This window comes from Anastrepha obliqua, chromosome 5 (assembly GCF_027943255.1).
Source record: "Anastrepha obliqua isolate idAnaObli1 chromosome 5, idAnaObli1_1.0, whole genome shotgun sequence".
NCBI classification, from domain to species: Eukaryota; Metazoa; Arthropoda; class Insecta; order Diptera; family Tephritidae; genus Anastrepha; species Anastrepha obliqua.
Genome location: NC_072896.1, coordinates 24,683,289 through 24,704,544, shown reverse-complemented (window position 1 = coordinate 24,704,544; position 21,256 = coordinate 24,683,289).

Below are 21,256 nucleotides of genomic sequence, written 5' to 3'. Positions count from 1 at the left end.
CTTTACATATTCACACAGCATCGATTACAATTGCAGTTGGCAGTGCAAGTGCAAGTTGCCAGAGATGCCCGCCACTCGTGCAGTGCAGCGCAGTTTCATGGCTTAGTTGCATTGCTGTGTTATGACGATGGTTTTTGTTAGCTGCAATTTTTTGTGGCTTAAATAGTGGTGATTTATGCTATTGCGCTACATGTCACATACTAGCAGTACAACTACATACAAACATATTTAGGTATATATGTAAGTACGTATGCATCTTTTTATACCATGGATCGGCCGCTTGATTACAGCATTCCGATCGCTTTCAACCGCAAAGCCTTCGATTGCAAGCACCATCCACTCAATTGCCTTCTGCCACTTGCCGGCCTCTGCCCCTCGAATTTGCAGCTATTGCAAACTTTGCAAACTACTTTGTGCTTTTGTATAGGATTTTTTTTTTTTTTTTTGCTTGCTTTGAACCCTTATTACTTCTTTTTCTTCTTGTTCTTATGCTCACTGCTCTTTTGTACTTCACTTTCTTGGCATTTGTTTGCTAACACTTTGTTCTACTGTTTTCTTTTTTTTGCATTTCTTAGAGTTTTCCTCTTTTTGCACTGTGCAAAATGGAGTTGCTGCTGTTGAAGGCGTTTTTTCGCGGTGAGGATCGATTTGAAAATTATATGTTTCTTTAAAATCGCACTTTTTATTTCAATGAGATATTTATTTTCATTCGACATATATTCTCAAAGGCATTTCACTAGAGTCAATACGAAAGCGATTTGAACTGCATGGCACAAACGAAAGACTCACGAAGCGAACGCGCGTCAAGTTTGGCTAAAGGCAAACTTGCATCAACACCACGAAATTCGCTGAAAAAATTTCACTTTATGCGCGCGCACTCCTTCGTCTATTTGTCTCTTATTTCTTTTGCCAACGAATCCTTACACGCCACAATCGGTTTAATTCAATTATTTTTTTTTCTTTTCTTGTTCTTGCTTTCAGCAACTTAATAACTCAATACACTGCAGCAAATCGGCTTCGTAATTTATTTAAAAAAAATATTTATCCATATATAAGATACTCGTATCCATAGCGCAGTGCTTAAGTGACCAAGTCAAGTAAGCAAGTCGGCACAGTATCTGTTCAATTCACAAATCAGGTAGTCAATCAATGAAGCATTGAATATTTTCAGAGTAGTATTTCTTAGCAATTAGACGATACTGTCGTATCCGTTTACTGTACCATTCCACACGAAGGCCAAACATACACTAAAACTTGCTTGGGAAAAATCTGAATTACCAACCAACTGAACAACTGAACCAGCAAACAAGTAGCCGGCCGACAAGCCCAACACCAGCGGCGAACAAGAAACCACGAAAATCAACTGCACATAGCCGCAGTTAGCCAAGTCAAACCAAAAAAAGGGGCTACAAGTCACAAAGCAAAAACAAAATTGTGCTATGCAGGCACACACGTCGCCATATATATATATGCAAGTGTCAATGGTAGTGGATGAGTGTACGTAAAGGCACTTTTCGGTTTTCTTTCTATGCTTTCGCCTTCGTCTTTGCGCCATTCTACTTAAACACTACGATGTTGCCACGACGTTTGCAATTCAACAGGAATGCGTCGTTTATTATATTGTGAGGAACGGCCTCAGCAAACGCGTCGTTAGTTCTGCCTTCAAAATTGAGTTAGCTTAGTGGTCAATGAAGACATTGGGCCTTGCGCCGACTACTATAGCCGCCATGTAAAGGAACACAAATTTGATGCCAGATTTGTGGACGCTGGAAAACTCAGCACCAAATTCTTTCCATCATTCCAGCAGACGAGCGTCTCGCCACAATCCACATTGGAAGATTCCTCGACAACTCGCTGATTTGTGTCTACACGTCAATGAAAAAGGAGGGGGACAGGGACAAATACCATTTCGGTAAATACCTAGAACGCACTTGTGAGCGCAACTCCCGCCAAGTCAAAAAAATCTTGCTTGGTGACTTCAATGCGAGGGCACGCTGGGAAGTGATTCTGAAAATTCAGGCTATGCGACGATATATCCGCTGATAGAATGCAGCTGGGCTCACTGAGCCTCGATACATGACAGCCAGCAGCACCAAATTTCAGCACAAAAAGATCCATCAAGCCACATGGCTGCCTCACGACGCGAAAAACGTTCATATTGTGATAGATATAAGAAACACTGCCAGTGTTTTAGATATACGGACCAGTGTTTTGGTCTTCTACAGGACCAAGCATCGATAGATAAATGAATACTTTATGAGATTTGCACTGCGCCCTCATGGTATTTTGTGCCCTCTACCCATCACAGTACCTCATCAGTTCCCTTATTAGATAGAGCTGGGTTGGATTGAGCGTATGTGCTTTCTTCTGACTGTCATTGGTCAAGATGTCTAAACCTTGTCCGCGCTATAGCGCTGTATTCCAGGAGAAAGTGCATTGAAGTCTTCTGGGATTGATCACAGAAACGACAAGAGTCTGTAGACCGACCAAATCCCGATCATGTGCAGGTGACTTCGCAGCCTGCAGTGACCTGTGAGAATGTCCACGAGCATTCTCAGCTTATCTTTGGGAAGGTTTATGAGTTTTTTTAACCTTTTTTAGTCCCTTTCAGTAAGGACTTCGCCTGGCGTAGCTCCATAGATAGGGGCCAGCAAACCTCCCTTAGACCTAGAACTTCACTCCTAAGCTTCTTCTTGATGGTGTGTTGCGCCATAGCAAAGAAGGGCTCGGGTCCAATTAAAGGCGAAGCCGCTGCCTTTCCCGCTAATGCGTCCGCTATTTCGTTCCCAGTTATATCCCTGTGTCCTGGGACACAAATTAACCGGATGCGATTAAGCGTTTCCTAATAAACACAGAAAACACAGAGAAGATGAAAATGCAGATCCCCCAACGTTTGACGCTGGAAACTATCGTTCCACAGGAGCCTATGGCTCGCTGACTGAGCTATTCAAGGGAGTAGCGATTGGAAGCTGGTGTATTCTACTACAGGTTGAAGTTCACCATCAACCAATTGATTGGACCTTATCAATGTGGCTTCGGTCCTGGTAAATCAATAAATCAAATATTCGCAATACGCCAAGTCTTAGCGAATTTAAAGCCGTTTTTTGATAGCACGAAAAGAATTTGAAAATATGTCATCATGCATATGGGTCAGTTAGCTATGGTTGCGTTGGATACGGACAATTTTATATGTTGCTAATTTGGTGCTGAAAGTTTTCAAGCCAAACCTTTCGATCTCAAGTCTACACAAAACTAAAATTTTCAGGGAAAATTGCGCCTCGGAAGCACAGAAGTACATTTTTAAGAACTTTTTATGGGACGTGGAGAACAAAAACTTAAAAATTCTATACTCTCTCTCTCTCCCTCTCTCTCTCTCTCTCTCTTTCTTTATCTTTGAGAGTACAGGAGCAAAGAGGCAAGGGAATAAATTGTTTAAGAACTTTTTATGGAACGAAGGGAACAAAAATCTTCAACTATATACTTATTGAACACGGGCTCTTTCTTACTCAGGCACTAACACTGACTGATACTCTGTGACCGATTTTTTAGAAGAATTACCAACAAATAAAACTTACCAGATTTCGGTATCTTGAGAGAGTATACGTTCCAGCTCTGAAAGTATTCGATGCGGAGCTAGCTGGTGGAGGAGGAGGGCCTCCTCTGTTTTAGAAAAATCAGGTGGAGCAGGACTTGGCTTCACTTGGTGTTTCCAAATGGCGCCAGTTAGCACGAGAAAAAACTACTGTTGCGCTTTGTTAAACTAGGTCAAAATCGCGTACGCGGTTATCCCGTCAATCTAGAAGAGAAGAGAGTGTACTTCGGTTACTGTTTCGTTAGATTTTTATAATTTTTTTTTTTTTTTGAGTGAACCTAATTCAAGCCACATAAACTGTGGCAACACTACTTGCGAATTGTGCGAGCCGTCGAATGGTTTTGCATTTGCTGTTGTTATTTCTATTGCCATTTTTTCATTTGACAGCCACATCAACAAGCTACGCTGGCAACAGCAAACTACATAGAGACACAAACGGTTGCATGCGAGTAAAAAAAAAACAAAAGCAATGCTAGGAATTTCTATAAAGTCTCAAGCCCCGTTTAAACACAAAAGACGGCGAAATAGTCACAATAAGAAACTGAGAATTGAGAATGGAGAAATAAGAAATGACGAAGAAAAATTGTCGCGGCGAATTACTGCTAGGTGTGCATACATTTGTATGACTGTGTGTAGCAACAGGTAAACACCGGAGCTACAAAAACAACAACAATGAGTGAGAGAAAATGAGCAGTGAGTAAGATCGGCGGAAAATGCATGAATGCATTGAAAAATTTTAAATTCCATTTCATACATACAAACGTACATACATACACACAAACAATGGCAAAGGGAATTTCGAGATGTGGTAGTGTGTGGGGTGAACGTGTGAATATCGTACGTAGAATATTTTTCCAAACATACTACGCGTATGCATACATACATCCATGTGTACATACATACATACATACGTACATACATACATACATATATACACACATACATACATACATATATACATATGTATATATTATAATTATTACGCCTTTATTACTGTTTAGCAATTCATCTGTTTACCTTTAGTTAGTCGCACTGCCTTTCCGCCCGCCTGTGGCTTTTTGTGCCTTTTTCACACCCAAATAAAATTTTCTTTCTTTCTGCATATGCCAGCTACGCATTGCTCTTTTAGTCTCTGCCCAGGATTCCTTCTTCTTCCACTGAACTATTTCCCATTGATTATTTTTTCTTTCTCATATGCGTGAGCCCAAACGCATTTCCTACTCACTGGGTGACACTTGCAGTTCATATTTTTCCTGTTTTTTTATTATACTTTAATTTCCTCAAATGTGCATCCACTGAACTGTGACCGATTAGAAACAGACTTGGCATTGGTCAAATTTTGAGGTCCTCACAAGTGTGCGGACATACGGAGATTGGGAGAGACGCAGAGTCACTGGCGCTCACTGGCACTCACCGGCATTTGGACTCCTGCTCCATCTGACTGATCAAAATGTGTCGTTCTTATCAAGCAGGCAGTCCAGATTAGCCCATGATTCCCCATCGCTTATCATGATCCATGAGATGGATCCATGAGTATCGTTCTGTCGAAGCACTTGTGCCTTATCTAAAATATTCCCTTGATTTCCAGACACATCTCACATAAAGCCGAGCTGTTTGCGGCAATTCTATGAAGATGTAATAAAGTTTGACAGTCTTCTTCTTCTTGATTGCCTATATGCGAAATCGTGCAGCCGGACATCCACACAAAATCTTTGAAGAATATTGTGACCGAACTCAACGGTGCAAAGTAAAAAGCTGTTTTTTATATTTATTCTGCTACTTTTTTGTTTTTAAGTTTTCTGTTGAGTTCTTATCCTTGTAGGATAAACAGTTTTACCCACCGTGAAACTGAGTTTTTTAGTTCATAGGTAAATGGGTAAATGGAAAATTTGGAGTAGTACGAAGAGACACTGCACCTGTAAAGCTCCTTCTTATTCCAATAATACGTACATAGTCATGGTTAGCCAAGATACCTTAAATATCTCTATTGAATATTTATAGAAGAATTTCTGACTCCTGGGGACTCAACTATATAGAATTTACTAATGTCTCTCTGGCCATAGCCGCACATTTACATAGAATATGGGGAGCATCTCATTATCTCCAAGCCAAAGACGGCAATCTATATCAAACGCATGTGAAAACGCAGTTAATTTTCATGAGTGAGATATTGAGGTAGTGAGGAAGTGGTGAGCTGTTTCCTCTTTACCGAATGGATATTCAACCGAGATCCCTTATTGTTTCGCAGTATCTGGAAAAGTTTCCGGACCGTGTTCTTGTGATTTAGCACCTTGTGACTTTTTTCTTTGAGGCCACGTGAAAGAGAAGGTCTACGCCAACAGCCGATTCAAGACCTCAAGGATGGAATTCGTGAGGCTATCGAGGACACAGGGCAGCCACTTTGCAATTCGCTTATGGAAAATTTCATGAAAAGGATATTGTCCTGTAAGCGTGGTCGTGGAGGTTATTTGCCTGATGTTATTTTCCACTATTAACGGCATACCCTCCTCTTTATAATGAAATAAACATCCGATCATATATATCAAAAAAGCGTTTTCCTTTGTATATCAAAATAACACCTCTTATTAGACGACCCTATACAAATTTCAGAAAAAAAAGACGTATGGTCAAGCAAGTATAGAAACACAGTCTGGTGTAACAGGCGCTCGAACACTCATAACTTCGCCAAATTTTCTCCGATCAATTTCGGATTTATACACAAAATGTTTGAGATATTATGGATTCCTTAATTGGATAAATAAAAAAACATACAGTCTGTGTCAGAAGAAAAGAACCGTTTTCTTCTGGTAAATTCAAGATATATTTCGCCCTGCTTTTTGCTGCATAATAGTCCCACTTAAGGACTATGACGCCAGTGCTAACTCAGGTTAGTGTCGTTCGAAACTTTCCCGTAAACGCAAGCAAACAAAAATAAGTGAGAAGTACGCGAAGCGTTTTGCACGCCTTCGAAAGGGCCGAAATTATCGTACGCCACGGCTGCAAAAGTATTTAAAAAACCAAGAAAGTTGTTGTGATGTGGAATCAGCGGTATAAAGTGTACAAAAATTTTGATGACTTTTCCGAGTGCGGCTTGAAGCGAGTGACGACAAAAAAGCACAATAAAGTGATCGTCCAACTTTTTAAACGGGGCCCTTCTTTGTGACTACGCCAAGCACGATCAGTTCTTGCTAAAAAAGAATGTGCGTATCAACACCATCGAACGTCGACTGAAGGAGGCGTACATATCCTACCGTCCCACATCATCAAAACCACTGCTCTCAGAAAAACACATTTAGAAACAACAAAACAAGAAAATGGCGTCACAGTATTGGACGGACCTTCCCAGTCCCCAGACACCAACCCCATTGAAAATGTGTGAGGAACTATGAAAATGTATCTTGCCGGAAGGCCAGTCTACGATTTAAAGCAACTCGCGCGCCAAGTTCGCAAAATCTGGTCCTCTTTGTCGACGAGCTACGCAGAAAAGCTGGCTCAAAGCATAAAGAAGATGCCAGGCTATACGATGGAGACTACACAGCTTATTGAGTAATTGCGACTCATAGTTTTGTACATACTTTTATGTAAAAAAAAATTTAAATATATGTCTTTCATACTTCATGAATAATCGCGGTTCCTTTTTTCTGGCACAGTCTGTAATAATAAAACAGTTTAAATATCTTAAATATTTCCCGATCTTGGAATCGATGGAATATTCAAAACTTTTGAGATAGTCGAATACTTAGAAATAGGCCTATGATTTCGCGCTTCATTCTTATTGTCGAGCCTAAATGCGGGTGTTATTGAAGTGAGTTTCTAAGCATCATTGAATTTCTCCTATTCGCTCCTTACCTTCGAACTCGTAGTAACCAGGTACTCAGTACGTCCTAACTGCCGAAAGGTGAAGAGCTCAGCTCACGCCCATTGATATTTCTTTTCTTGGTTTTTATACAAATACTCCAGCTTCAACTCCAGCCTGTGCTTAACACCGATGAGTGTACAAAAAATGTCAAGTGACAATAGTTAATGGATCTCTAACTCAGTTTTTTTCGAGTTCTCTTTATTGGAAAACCGCGTTTGGATAATATTTTATAACGAAATGTTTGTGAGATTGGAGTGACAAATCCTGTAGGTTTTTTTTTTTTTTTTTGTTTTTTTTTTTTTTTTTTTTGTTTTTAGCGTGTTTTCCAACTGTCGTTTCTAGGTTATCGAAATGACTAGTATTAAAATTTTGTTTGTCTTTTTAGTGTTAAATTAATTCAGATTAATTCATCTTATTTTTATAGATAATAATTTGATTTCCCATTTGACTGAGTGTCATTCGATAGATTATATGGTCAAGTTCAATGTCTTGGGCAAATTTTCGTACAATAAACTAATAATAAATGCATTTCTCGGTGCGAAGAAGAGTTAAATAGGGTTTCCAAACATTTTCTGGAAACACAGCAATTCGAAAAAGGGATGTTTGTAATATTCCAGCCAAGCTAAATTTTGAGGGCACTTTTTCAGAGAGTTTGGCTGATTCCGTAAATCTTTTTGGTGACTTTTTCACATCCAAATAAGTCGTGGACTTAGAAAACACCAACGATAATGTACCCAAAACCTAAGGCTTTGTGTCTCTGCCGCTGTCTAAAAAGATATTACTAATGGTATTTAATCTTAACAATCCTTCTTGAAAATACACATTGATCGAATATCTTCCTTTTTACTTAAAAACTGTAGTTATTCAATTTGTTCACCATTAAGTTATATATTTCACTATCTACTGGCGTTTTTCTTGAGCGTTGGAAGTTGGCGTCCATAACTCCATTCTTCAAAACTGGTAATAAGAAACAAGTAACAAATTGCAAGCCTATATCTATTTATTGACCTGTTCCAAACTTTTTGAGAAAGTGATCGACCCTTATTTGTTAATACGCGATCTACTGTTGCAAATTTAGATATTTTATCTCAGTTTTGTGTCTCTGGGTTTAAGTGTAGGTCTCAAGTGGATGCCATATAAATCGATTTATTTCCTTTTATTTCTGAAATCATACCTGTCAAATAGGATCTGATTTATTGATATTGGGAATACCATATCTCATACATTTGTGTCAACTTCTGGAGTACCGCAAGGTAGCATTCTGGTTTATACTTTTCATTAATGCCGTTGGTCGTTGTTGCAAGTTTTCTAAATATTTATTCTATGCAGACGATTTGAAACTTTTTCACATAATCTCCTGTCTATCGGATATATTGTTATCACGGGAAGACTTGAATGCTTTGAATGATTGAGCTCTCTGCTAAATAAAACTTATGTCTTATGTTAATACTAGTAAGAGTTTTCACATGACGTTTTCCAAGTCCATGAATCCCCCTTCGTGAGCTTATTATGTTTCAAATGTAATCCTGGTCTCGGTCAATAAAATTCGTGATATTGGTGTTATTTTTGATTTATCTTTTAATGTACGGATAATGTTTTACTCGTATATTATTACAACAACAAAAACTAGCTTGTCTTACTTCCACCCTTCTAAGATCCTTTCTATAAATTTGTATTTATTAATTTAATTTCATTCAATTTGCAGGATCTTGTTTACTCCAACAGCTAAGTTGATTTATGACTTCTTGTATGAAATTAAAATAACAGCAAAATTATAATTTTTTAAATATTTCTTTTTCCAGCAATGCTTTCTTTCTGCCAAATATGGAGGCTTAGCACAAATTAAAAGGCCCCTGGCCTTCTCCCTCAAAACACCGCACAGCTCATAGTCATACAAGCATATTCACGTGTGCATGTGCATGTGTGTGTGTGCCCATGTACACTCTGAAAAACTGTAGTTAACCCCAATTTCCTACACGATCAACAAAGGCTTTAACGGAAATGTACACCAAACTGTCCGACCGACTTCCGTTCAAAGCGTTCGGCTAAGAATTGGCACAACAAAACAATATTCAATCAGTAAGCAGCAAATGCGAACACTAACAGTAGCATAAATGCGTAAATCCATAAGTGCAAATACTCGTAAAGGTGAACATATTTATTTACATACATACCTACACATGCACTTAGTATTTTTGTATTTGTTGTTGCTTACAAATATTGGACAAAAAGCAAACACAAGTAAGTCATCACGCGTACTTTACCGTTACGTTCAAACCTTCTAGGGCAATGGTATTATTAATAAGAGTTCCAAAAAGAAAAGCCCCACTGTGCGTTGCGCACCCGCAGTGACCAATTCTCGTACATGCAAAAGCACTCTGCTGTCGGCGAAGTGACAAATACTCGTAGAAAATTTGTCATCATCGTTACCAGCACAAATGCCACCAGCGGCAGCGGCACCTGCAATGGCCCCTATTAAAAAGCGATAGCGCTCAACGCCAACCAAACGGTAGTCAAAAGTACTTCTTGTACGAGTAATTGCCATCATCATCACCATTAGCATTGTTAATGTGTATTTGTTGTTCTGCTCTGCACTTGTTGTCACTGCTTGTGTTGTTGTAATAAAAATTAACACCACCTGCTTTAAAGTATACGACACTCATAGAGACACTCGATCATTGAGTCTACTATTGACACTCTCGCCACAACAACATGACTTAGTGGAAAATGTGTGAAAAGATGATTTCCGTATCGTTGTTCATTACCTAATGACCCGTCGGACTACATAACCAACCACTACTCCGCGCGTATGAAAAGTAAACCACTGGAGAGAATTGTGTGCGCCTCACAGTCAGGAGATGTTCAATTAGATAACTAAGAGATGCATTTTTAATTGTTTGATGGCGCCCCTCAGCTCGTCATGAAAAACTAACCCTTCCAGGTGCGAATGGCTTCCATTAATAATTGGAACTGTGGAGTTTATGTGTATATACATACCACCTTTTCTTTGTTTTTTTTACGAGGAGGAAACATCGAAAGCCTAACCCCGTTAGTGTGCGACTTTAACCCGAATTAAACCTCCTACCGTCAAAATACCAATCTCCCCGGTACAACCGTTAAGTATTCGTCGGGAGGCGGTTTGAGCACTAAACTCAACGTCCGTTATTGTCCTGATGCAATACGTCGAAAGTAGCATCTGCTTGTTACCACCCACTGTTTAGGTCATCTGATGAGAGAGCCACCCCTGTCATAACAGTACTCCCCCACCCACCATGTCTCTGTCCATACCACAGCAACGTAAGTTTCTATGTCTGGTATCGTCAGTTTACCTGCATCCAAATAAATTTATCTAGAAAGTGGTCCTACAGCGCAACCGTAAGTTACTAAATCTACTATTACAGGAAAAGTTACTACATCTACTACTATGGAATTTCAGCTATTTAGTGCTTTGCTTTCGCTTTTTCGTCTTGTCTCCATTTTCCTGAAATCATTGAGTACGAACGCTGATAATTTTTTGATACAATCCCATACTTCTTTAGATTGTAGCATGTGTGGAACAACATTGTCCGGTGTTATTGGTTCTGCTATTTGGTTCTCCAACTACTCTCGTTCTTTATTATATCTTAGGCAGTGAAAGAAATCATGCTCCGCATTTTCATTAGCCTTGGCACAAAATGAGCATATAACTCCATCATCATGGCCATACTTATGGAGGTATTCTCTAAAACAACGATGTCCTGTCAGGAACTGCGTCATATAAAAGTCGACATTACCATGTTTCTATCGACCCATGCCTGCACATCACTAATGAGTCGGTGTGCCCATCTCCCTTTGGTTGTTATATCCCAGCGTCTTTGCCATTTAGATAGACTCTCGTGTCTGATTTCTTTGCGCTCCTCAGCTATTAACGACCTACCAAGGCTTGCCACATACCACCTTAAGAGTGAGTGGTTTGCGAGTAGCCTGTGCTTAGCAGACTGCCACATACCACCTTAAGAGTAAGTGGTGAGCTTAGCAGACAGTAACGGAGGTTCCAATTTGCGTGATTACGTTAAAAATCCCGCTGGATATCCAAGCACGTGAACGATACCGTATCTATCCAAAGCAAGGTGCACAACCAACAAGAAACCAAAAGTTGGAGTAGCATATTGCGTCCCTTAAGAATTGCAGTGAAGATGAGATCTTTCTTCTAAAGACCGCTGGGCACACAAACTAATCCCTAACCTTGCTACGTGGTTGCGATGAAGACACGGAGAAGTGGATTACTTCCTCTCTCAAATGCTGAACGGACACGGCTGATTCCAGTATCATCGGCATAGGTTTGGTCTCTCCGCTTCACCACACTGTCCTACCCGCTTAGAGAAGTTTGTAGACGCGCGACACGTACTCTTCTACTGTTCAAGGTTTGCAAGGGGGCGTGACGATAATGCACATAACATTATCGCACACTTTCGAAGTTCCATCTGCTTCATACCGAAAGTAATGGAGACTATCAGCGACGTATATTCTCCATACGTCATATGAAAACCCTAAAAATGTGGCGAAACTATTTCAGAGAATGACTCGCAATGGAGAGCTCCGCACAGTGTCATCATTGTCCGTGAATTTTTGTCCAAAAAAAGTGCATTTCCTTGCATAAACTTTAACGTTGGATCGGCCCAATAACTCTGTATTAGGATTTCAAAAAAGTAGTTTCGGAGTAGAATAGCGCAGGATAAGGGTCTGTCAACCCAAAAGTGTGACAGTTGGCATCGCTGGAGGGACATACATTTTAAAGCCGACTCTGAACGGCAGATGGTTTTTAATGAGAAACTTTTTCATGGCAGAAACACACTCGGAGGCTTGCTATTAGAAAAAACTTTCTCAAGATAATTGCTGCGATTAAAAGGAAGCTTTCGGTTCACTTTCCTACCAGTGGTCGGCTCTTCAGAAGATGGATTTCGAGCCAGCTCAAAAAGCGCCTCGAGAAAGCACGAATATGCAAGATTGAAAAGTACTTAGGTCACCGGTGTATCGAAGATGGTCGTGAGAGTTTCTAAGGCTAACAACAACCGCAACTTCCATTAATGTTTGAGGGCTTGAATGGTCTCAAAGCACCCCATGCTTTGAGTGCTTTCGGAGGTAGATTTCTCGAGAGTGATAGGGTGGAAGAAACTCAGTATCTACTCCTTAGCTGCTCTGTTTTTTCGCGACGAGCATTAAGACATCTTCAATATCAATTTTTTACAACAAGGGAAAGGTTTGCAGAGGCGCCTGCGTAGTTTTCTTATTAGTCCATAGCATTTTTCCAACGGCAATTATTGATTTTCTCCATTCAAATACATCCTTAGTTATTTCCTCCTTCTTCTCCGCTTTATGGAGTTTAATGATGCCAAAATGAATGGCTTTCCGTTTACAAATAAAAATGGAGATTATCTCTTTAGAAGCAGCCTCGAGACCTATCTTAACCTATTCTAATATTAAGCAAATTTAGAATGAGAGCTCTTATCCAGTGAGGGCTGCCTGGGCACACAGCTATTGCCCTAAGGTGGGCCGTACAAGTTCGTGGTACCAGTTAAAAATTCTTACATTCCTACAGAAGTTGGCACGTTAAAGACGTTGTAGCATCGATTATGCACTTCCCTTGTCGATGTATGGAAGTGCTGTTGTAGGTAGGTAGTTGGATTAGTTGATAAATGTATCATATTTGTGTGCCTTAAACTTGATATTAGAAAAAAGCGAGTGAAGAAGCACCGCAGGATTGGTTACTCCTAAGATATATACATATAATTGGCGCGTACACCCTTTTTTGGGTGTTTGGCCGAGCTCCTCCTGCTATTTGTGGTGTGCGTCTTGATGTTGTTCCACAAATGGAGGGACCTACAGTTTCAAGCCGACTCCGAACGGCAGATATTTTTATGAGGAGATTTTTCATGGCAGAAATACACTCGGAGGTTTGCCATTGCCCGCCGCGGATCGACCGCTATTAGAAAAATGTTTTTCTTAATTTTGGTGGTTCACCGAAATTCGAACCAACGTTCTCTCTGTGAATTCCGAATGGTAATCACACACCAACCCATTCGGCTACGGCGGCCGCCAAAAATACTATGCCTAAAAAGCCCATTGTATTCAAAGTTCTGTAAAGTAAAAGTGTAGATAGTCAACGAGGAAAGGAGAAAAGTAACATAAAGAAAGAGAGAAGATATAATAGAGATAGAGACACAGATAGCTAGTGCTGCGAGAATTTTCTAGGTTCTTTGGCAAATCTGAAAATATCCTCCACTTTACGAGAACTAATATTCCTCATTCTCATAACATTGGAACCCAAACTCGTAGCCTTGCTCTAGCAAAGACGGGATTAGGTTTGACAGCCGCATCGCACATAGATACAGCGATGCCACTTAGACCACGAAATGGGTCCGTTGTGAACAACGAATACTAGACGAGATACTCACAGAGAAAATGCTCTGTGCTATCCGCTTCCTCTAAGCAAGACAGGCAAATCGGATTCTCAATGATTCCAATGGTGGTCATATGCTGACCCCAAAGGTTGTGTTCTGTAATAATACCGGCTATCAACCAAAAGTTTTTTCTTCAAAGCTTTAGAAGAAAATGCGACAGTTTTCTGTTCGAGCTTGTCACAAAACACTTTGCAGTTCTGCAGCGTTCTAGACTGGACCATCACTCCTTATGTGTGCCTTAATTTCTTCTGCTTGATTAATTATTGTCAACCTCCTTCTAGCACTCCTAGAAGATTTTCAGAAGCCTTGATTATGAATTCAAAAGAACGAATGGGTTTCCCCACACTTATGACGTAACGGCTTAGTGATAATGTGTCTGAACTTTCCTTTTCCACTGTCTTCGGAAACCTCCTCGGTGAGTTATTAAGAAGGTTAGTTAGAAATTAGTCTAACGCAGCGCTAACAGAAAAAGAAACGAAAAAGGGAGTTTTACTTAAACTATGTCAAGCGTTGGAAAGCAGAAATAGAAATGCGCATAATCGGCATTCAGTTATGCTTCTGCAGTGCTTTGGTTTGATGGCTTACCATACAGCGAGTATCACCAACGTCCAGACATTGTGCAACACCGTTATTAAAGCTATTGCCACCAATTGGTGCAAATTAGTGTGTGCAATGCATGCATGCAACGTTTACTGCGATTGCTTCGGTTGTTGGACTAGATCGAGTGGCAGTGGCACTCGTAAGTTATTTGGCTAGAACATTGGTCCGCTGTGATTGCGCACGCGCCGCTTCGTTGGCGCACGGAAGGGTGGGTAGACAACACATAAATTCGTCGATACGTTCTGAATACCATTGAATGAATTGATTTTATTTGGCATATATTCATATAAAGGGTGATCAATTTAGAGGCATCGGATTTTAAATTGAAATAAAACAAAAAAAAAAATCAACTTGATTGGGCAATCTTTATCATTTTTGTGTGGAACCATTAATGAAATTCATTTTTTAAAGGTAATCGCTTTCAAATGATGACCGTAACTGCATTGTAACTCGGCTATCCGTAAGCACCAATTTTGAATGACTCGCTGAGGGACTTCGACGCGTAGCTCGTGAATAAGTTTAGTAATGTTGGCTTCCAATGCCCCAATCAAATCTGGTTTATCCACAAAGCATTTAGACTTTAAATACCCGCCACAAATAAAAGTCCAAAGGTGTGATATCACACGACCTTGATGGGTAATCCACTGGTCCGAGACGACAGATAAATTGCACACCAAAACGACGTCGCAGTAAATCCATTGTTCCACTGTTTCACGGACTGTATGGCTACTAGCGCCGTCTTGTTGGAACCAAATGTTGTGGAGATCACAGGCTTCAATTTCCAGCATCAAAAAGTCATTTATCATGGCGCGATAGCGTTTGCCATTCACTGTTACTTTGGCGCCAGCCACGTCTTTGAAGAAATATGGGCCGATGATTCCTCCAGCCCATAGGCCGCACCAAATGGTTGTTTTCAATGGATGTAATGGCTGTTTTGGAATAGCCTCGATTTGCTCTTCAGCCCAAATACGACAATTTTGCTTATTGACGTGGCCAATAAACCAAAAATTGGCCTCGTCGCTGAACAAAATTCGGATCCTAAAATGTGGACCTTCGGCGTGTTTTTCAACAGCCCAATGACTGACATTATAACGCTTTGGAAGATCAACCGGCTTCAAAACTTAGACTAGCTGCATTTTATATGCTTTTATCTTACGATCTTTTTGTAAAATCGGCCAAGTAGTGCCATAAGATTGGCCAAGCTGTTGCGATCGGCACCGAATCGATTCTTCCGGGTCTCCGTCCTGGCAAAACTCTCATTTACAGCCGCAATATTCTCTTCACTTCGGGCTGCACGTGACCTAATCAGTCGAGTATCATCCAATAATGTAAAATTATTCACAATTTTGCCGATGGTTTGCCGATGGTTTGCCGAATAGTGCGTTCGGTAAGACAGTTATTTACAGCATAAGTTGGCCTGAAAGCGCTATGAACACTTCTCTGAGAGCATCGATTGTCGTACTCGTAACACAAATGTACAATTTGTAAATGGTGTTGAGGCGTACACCTTTCCATGATGAAATGTCAATGAAAACTGAAAAAATAAGGTAGTTACAGTCTGTGTCAGAAAACAGGAACCGCGATTATTCATGAAGCATAAAAGATATATATTTAAAAAAATTTGACATGAAAGTATGCACAAAACTACGGGTCGCAATTACTCAATAAGCCGTATAGTCTTCATCGTTGTCGAGTATAGCCTGGCATCTTCTTCATGCTTTGACCCAGCTTTTCTGCGTAGCTCGTCGACAAAGAGGATCAGATTTTGCGAACTTGACGCACGAGTTGCTTTAAATCATGGGCTGGCCTTCCGGCAAGATGCGTATTCATAGTTCCCCACACATTTTCAATGAGGTTGGCGTCTGGGCACTGGAAAGGCCACTCCAAAACTGTGACGTCATTTCTTGTTTTGTTGTTTCTAAATGAGTTTTTCTGAGGGTAGTGGTTTTGACGATGGTGGTTAATGGTTAATGGTAGTAAAGGTATAGGCCTTTAGCACTGCGACCATATTGATATATTGTGCACCCTATGCTGTCTTTTGACTGTTATGTATGCTTATAAATTGTACCAGCTCCTTCTGAGGGAGTGATTGTTGGTCTTCATCTGTAAGCATGAACTTGTTTAAAAACCTTTTCCTTCTATGCGTCAACCCCGGACATTCGATGATGAGATGTTCTATAGACTCCTCATCTTCGCAGCAAAATCTGCAGGTGCTGGTGTTCGTTATGCCTAATTTATGTAGGTGTTTGTTGCAGGTGAAGTGACCCGTGAGGGCGCCTGTGAGAGTGCGAATGCTCTTTTTGTTTAACGTAGGGCCTTGTTAACTCTTTTTGCGTTGAAACTTAGGAACTTTTTGGAGTGTCTAAGGTCCTCTACGTTGTTCCAATGCTGATTTAATAGAGTTTTGGCCCAGTATTTTACTTTTTGTTTTAGGCTGTTTTTTTTAAATCCAAACATGGGACTGGGTCCGATGAAATTTACATCTGCCCCTTTTTTGGCTTGAAAATCTGTCTTTTCGTTGCCGTCATATCCCTCATGTCCTGGTACCCAAATTAATGAGACATTGTTTTTGGATGCGGGTTATTGAGTGCCTTGTGGCATTCTAAGAGGGTTTTTGAGTTGTAGGTATAGCTATCTAAAGCTTTTAGAACTGATTGGCTGTCCGAGAGTATTCTAATCTTTACTCTCTTGTGGTTTCTACGTTGCATGATGTTTGCTGCTTCCATTATTGCGTATAATTCCGCTTGGAAGATGGTGGTGTCCCTGGTGAGAGTGAATGATTTGTGGATTCTGGGCCCCACTACTCCTGCTCCAACACCATAAGGTGTTTTTGATCCATCAGTGTACCATTTTTGTGAATCATCATTCATCCATTTTGGGTTTGTTTTCCACTCGATCCTCTCAGGAAAGGTAGTTACCTTTTGTGAAACAGAGGATTGGGTCAATGTGGTCTGAAACTTGAGCCATGCTTATGGTGTTTCTGATTTTATTTACGATACTTTGGTGACCGGTGAGGTTGCCTTATTTGAAGTTTTCTTTCATGTGTAGCATGAGTGCTTGCATAGCTGCTTCCTCTTGGATTGCTATATGAAGTGGTGGGAGATTAAGGAGTGCTTCCATGCCAGCTGTTGGGGTAGTTCTCACAGTTTTGACGATGTGGGACGGTATGATATGTTCGCCTCCTTCAGTCGACATTCGATGGTGTTGATACGCACATATTATATATTCCCTTTTTAGCAAGAACTGATCGTGCTTGACGTAGTCACAAAGAAGGGTCCCGCTTAAAAAGTTGGACGATCACTTTATCCCTCTTTTTTGTCGTCACTCGCTTCAAGCCGCACTCGGAAAAGTCATCAACATTTTTATAAACTTTATACCGCTGATTTCACATCACAACAAACTTTTTTGATTTTTTAATTACTTTTGCAGCCATGGCGTACGATAATTTCGGCCCTTTCGAAGACGTGCATAAAAATACCACCCCAAAACGCGTCGCGTACTTCTCACTCATTTTTGTTTGGTTGCGTTTACGGGAAAGTTTCGAACGACACTAACCTGAGTTAGCACTAGCGTCATAGCCCTTGAGTGGGACTATTATGCAGCAAAAAGCAGAACGAAATACCGGTTCTTTTCTTTTGAAACAGGCTGTAGTTTGTCAGTAGTCACGCGTGATCTGTCAAAAAAAAAAACCGCTATTGGAAAAAGTAACTCCAATCTGATCACCCTTTATATGTGTGTAGTATGTGTGTGCATGTACTAGTATTAGCGTGCTGCGGTTCTAGTATACGCGGCTCTAAACCACTGAAATCGGGTCTACCGCCCACCTTTTTCGTAGTTACGCTTGCTAACCTAAATAATGCAGCCAGTTTGGCAGTGAACCGTAGACCATAGAAATTTATTTATTTATGTTCGTACGTCTTCTTAACTTCTTCTTTGCTGCATTTATTTATACTTTGTATCTATGTGTGTGTATGTGTGCATGTATGTATGTTTGTAGGCTATTCTCTGCGCATAAATGCTGTAGTACAAATTCTTATATTTAGTTCTTGGTCAATTGCAAATTTTTTTCTCTATGATTGAATTTGTTTTCAGTTATAAAATGCGAGCTCATACCTGCCGATATTTATTATGGCGTCCGTCCGCTCGGCGTGTACTCCGTTCGCCTTTAGCTACGCATTCGGCACATATTCTTATGTGGACGCTCTAACAGCTTTTGGTGAAAGTTATTCCCAATTGACGCACCGTCAATACTGTGGACTGTGGAAGTCTTAATCGTAACTATTGAGCAATGCCAAAGAATTTGTTTGGCTCCTCTTTAGCTATTTGGTAATGTACTCGTATGCGGGTAATTCAATACATAATTCCAAGCACGCCTGCGTGGTTCAAAATTATGCCAACACAGAAGCGTGTGGCGCAGCAAATTTGGGCATATGAGAAATTTTATGATTTTTTTCCAACTTTTTCCTTTGAAATTCTTAATTAGGCGAGTCGCCGCTGAAATCATGTGTCGTTTGTTCTAATAAAAACATTGACTCGAGGTGGAGCAGTTAACAATTCAAATACTCGAAAGAAACTTAGAAGATGGCAAATGAAATTCTAGAACACTACAGACGCACTGACAAATGGTGTATAGTAGGCCCATCATGTTTTCACTCAAACAACTATCAAAGCCAAGCCGTGGTTCCTAAAATAATCGGGCTCAAACTACCGGACTGCTTGGCGGGCAACGGCAAACCTCCGAGTGTATTTCTGCCAAGGAAAAGCTTCTCATAAAAAACTACAGGGTTTTCCAATAAGAGGTGTTATTTTGATATTCAAAGAAAAATGTAATTTTTTAATATACATGATCGGATGTTTATTTCATTAGAAAGTGGAAGGTATGCCGTTAATAGTACAAAATAACATCAGGCAAATGATCACCACGACCACGCTTACCGGACAAAATCCTTTTCATGAAATTTTCCATAACCGAATTGCAAAGTGGCTGCCCTGTGTCCTCGATAGCCTCACGAATTCCACCTTCGAGGTCTTGAATCGACCCTGGGCGGTTTGCGTATACCTTCTCTTTCACGTGGCTCTAAAGAAAAAAGTCACAAGGTGTTAAATCACACGATTTCGGTGGCCAATTGTGATCACCTCTTCGAGAGATAACACGATCCGGAAACTTTTCCCGTAAAAGATCAATGGTTTCGTTTGCTTGTGTGGCACGTAGCGCCGTCTTGTTGAAAATAAACGCTGTCCAGAACAATACCATACAATTCCGACCATAAAGAATTGTTAATCATCTCTCGATAGCGCAATCCATTCACCAAAAACACCTGTTACTGGAAAACCCTATATTTGCCGTTCGGAGTCGACTTAAAACTATAGGTCTCTCCAATTATTTATTTGTTTTTTAAACTACCGGATCAACCCTCATTTACATCCGATCAAGCGTTGTCACTTCCGCTAAAGAAATGGAAAAATCTTAGAGGTTACCGTCAACAACTTGCTCTCTTTCTCATCATACCTATTCCACCGCGGTCGTAAATAAACTACAGAGCGGCAATAAACTCCGTATTTTGTTTACGAATAAACAAATCGCTAACCGGCATCACTTGGAGCACAGGCATAAAAACTTGGTTGCCAATTACAAATCCGAACCTATACTGCGCACCTGCAAATTGGTCACCGGGGACTAATTGGAGCAATGAATGAAGCTGAACAAACCTGTCAAATTACTGGGAAGTCTTCTGATGTTGGTCGAGCACCACATCCATAGGTTTTATTTCCTACGTAAAGAGAAAAACTGGAAGATGGGTCCGAGAGTAGAAGTTCACGCCAGTGCGGAAAGTATCTGATTGCCATTCCCTTCGGAGGGGCCAGGACGGATAGACGGGAACTGAAAAAGGGAGATGTAATATCAGAATGAATAAAGGAAGTCCGAAATACGTGAGTGCGAGGAGCTTTAGTTGCTGGCCAATAGGAAAAATTCCCGTAAATTCTACCAGATAGTTCGGCGGCTACAAGTTTTTCAAGGTCGGGGCGTTTTCCTATAAGTACAAAGACGGCGATCAGCTGACTGAGCTGCCGGCTTAACAATTCGAAAATGACGGTGAGGAACTGGTAAGGTGCAAGCATCAGCACCTATACAAAATATGGACGAATGAAAGCCTGGCTGCCGATTGGAATTTAAGTGTGCACTGCCCAATCGATAAAAAGGGATATTCTGCAATCTGCGTGTGGTGTGAAAGGCTGAAAACCGACTGTTTGGACCTTATCAGTATGGCTTCAGACCTGGAAGATCCACCAAGTATAAGGGCGTACAATTGTTGACACCAATGCCAATGATGCCAATGACACTGTTAGCTGTGCCTTTACCAAACTAGATAAAGAAACAAATGTTTCTGATGGTGAACGAGGACAAAACAAACAGTCGAGGGATTGGCGTGTCAACACCCAAGTCACTGTTGACAGTTATGATTCGGAGATTGTGGGAGACCTCGATTATTTTAGAACCAGGATTAAGACCGACGATCTTGCCAACAATTGCTACTTTGGACTAAGTGGGCAACTGAGTTGTAAAGTCCTTTCTCGACGCACAAACTAGCACATTATAAGACTCTCATCATACCCTTCCTAACGTATGGCGCAGAAGCTCGGACGATGACAACATCCGATAAGGTGTCAGTTGGAGTGTTTCAGAGAAAGACTTTGTAGAAGATTTTTGGACCTTAGCACGTTGGTGACGACGAGTATCGTAGACGATGGAACAATCATTCCCAT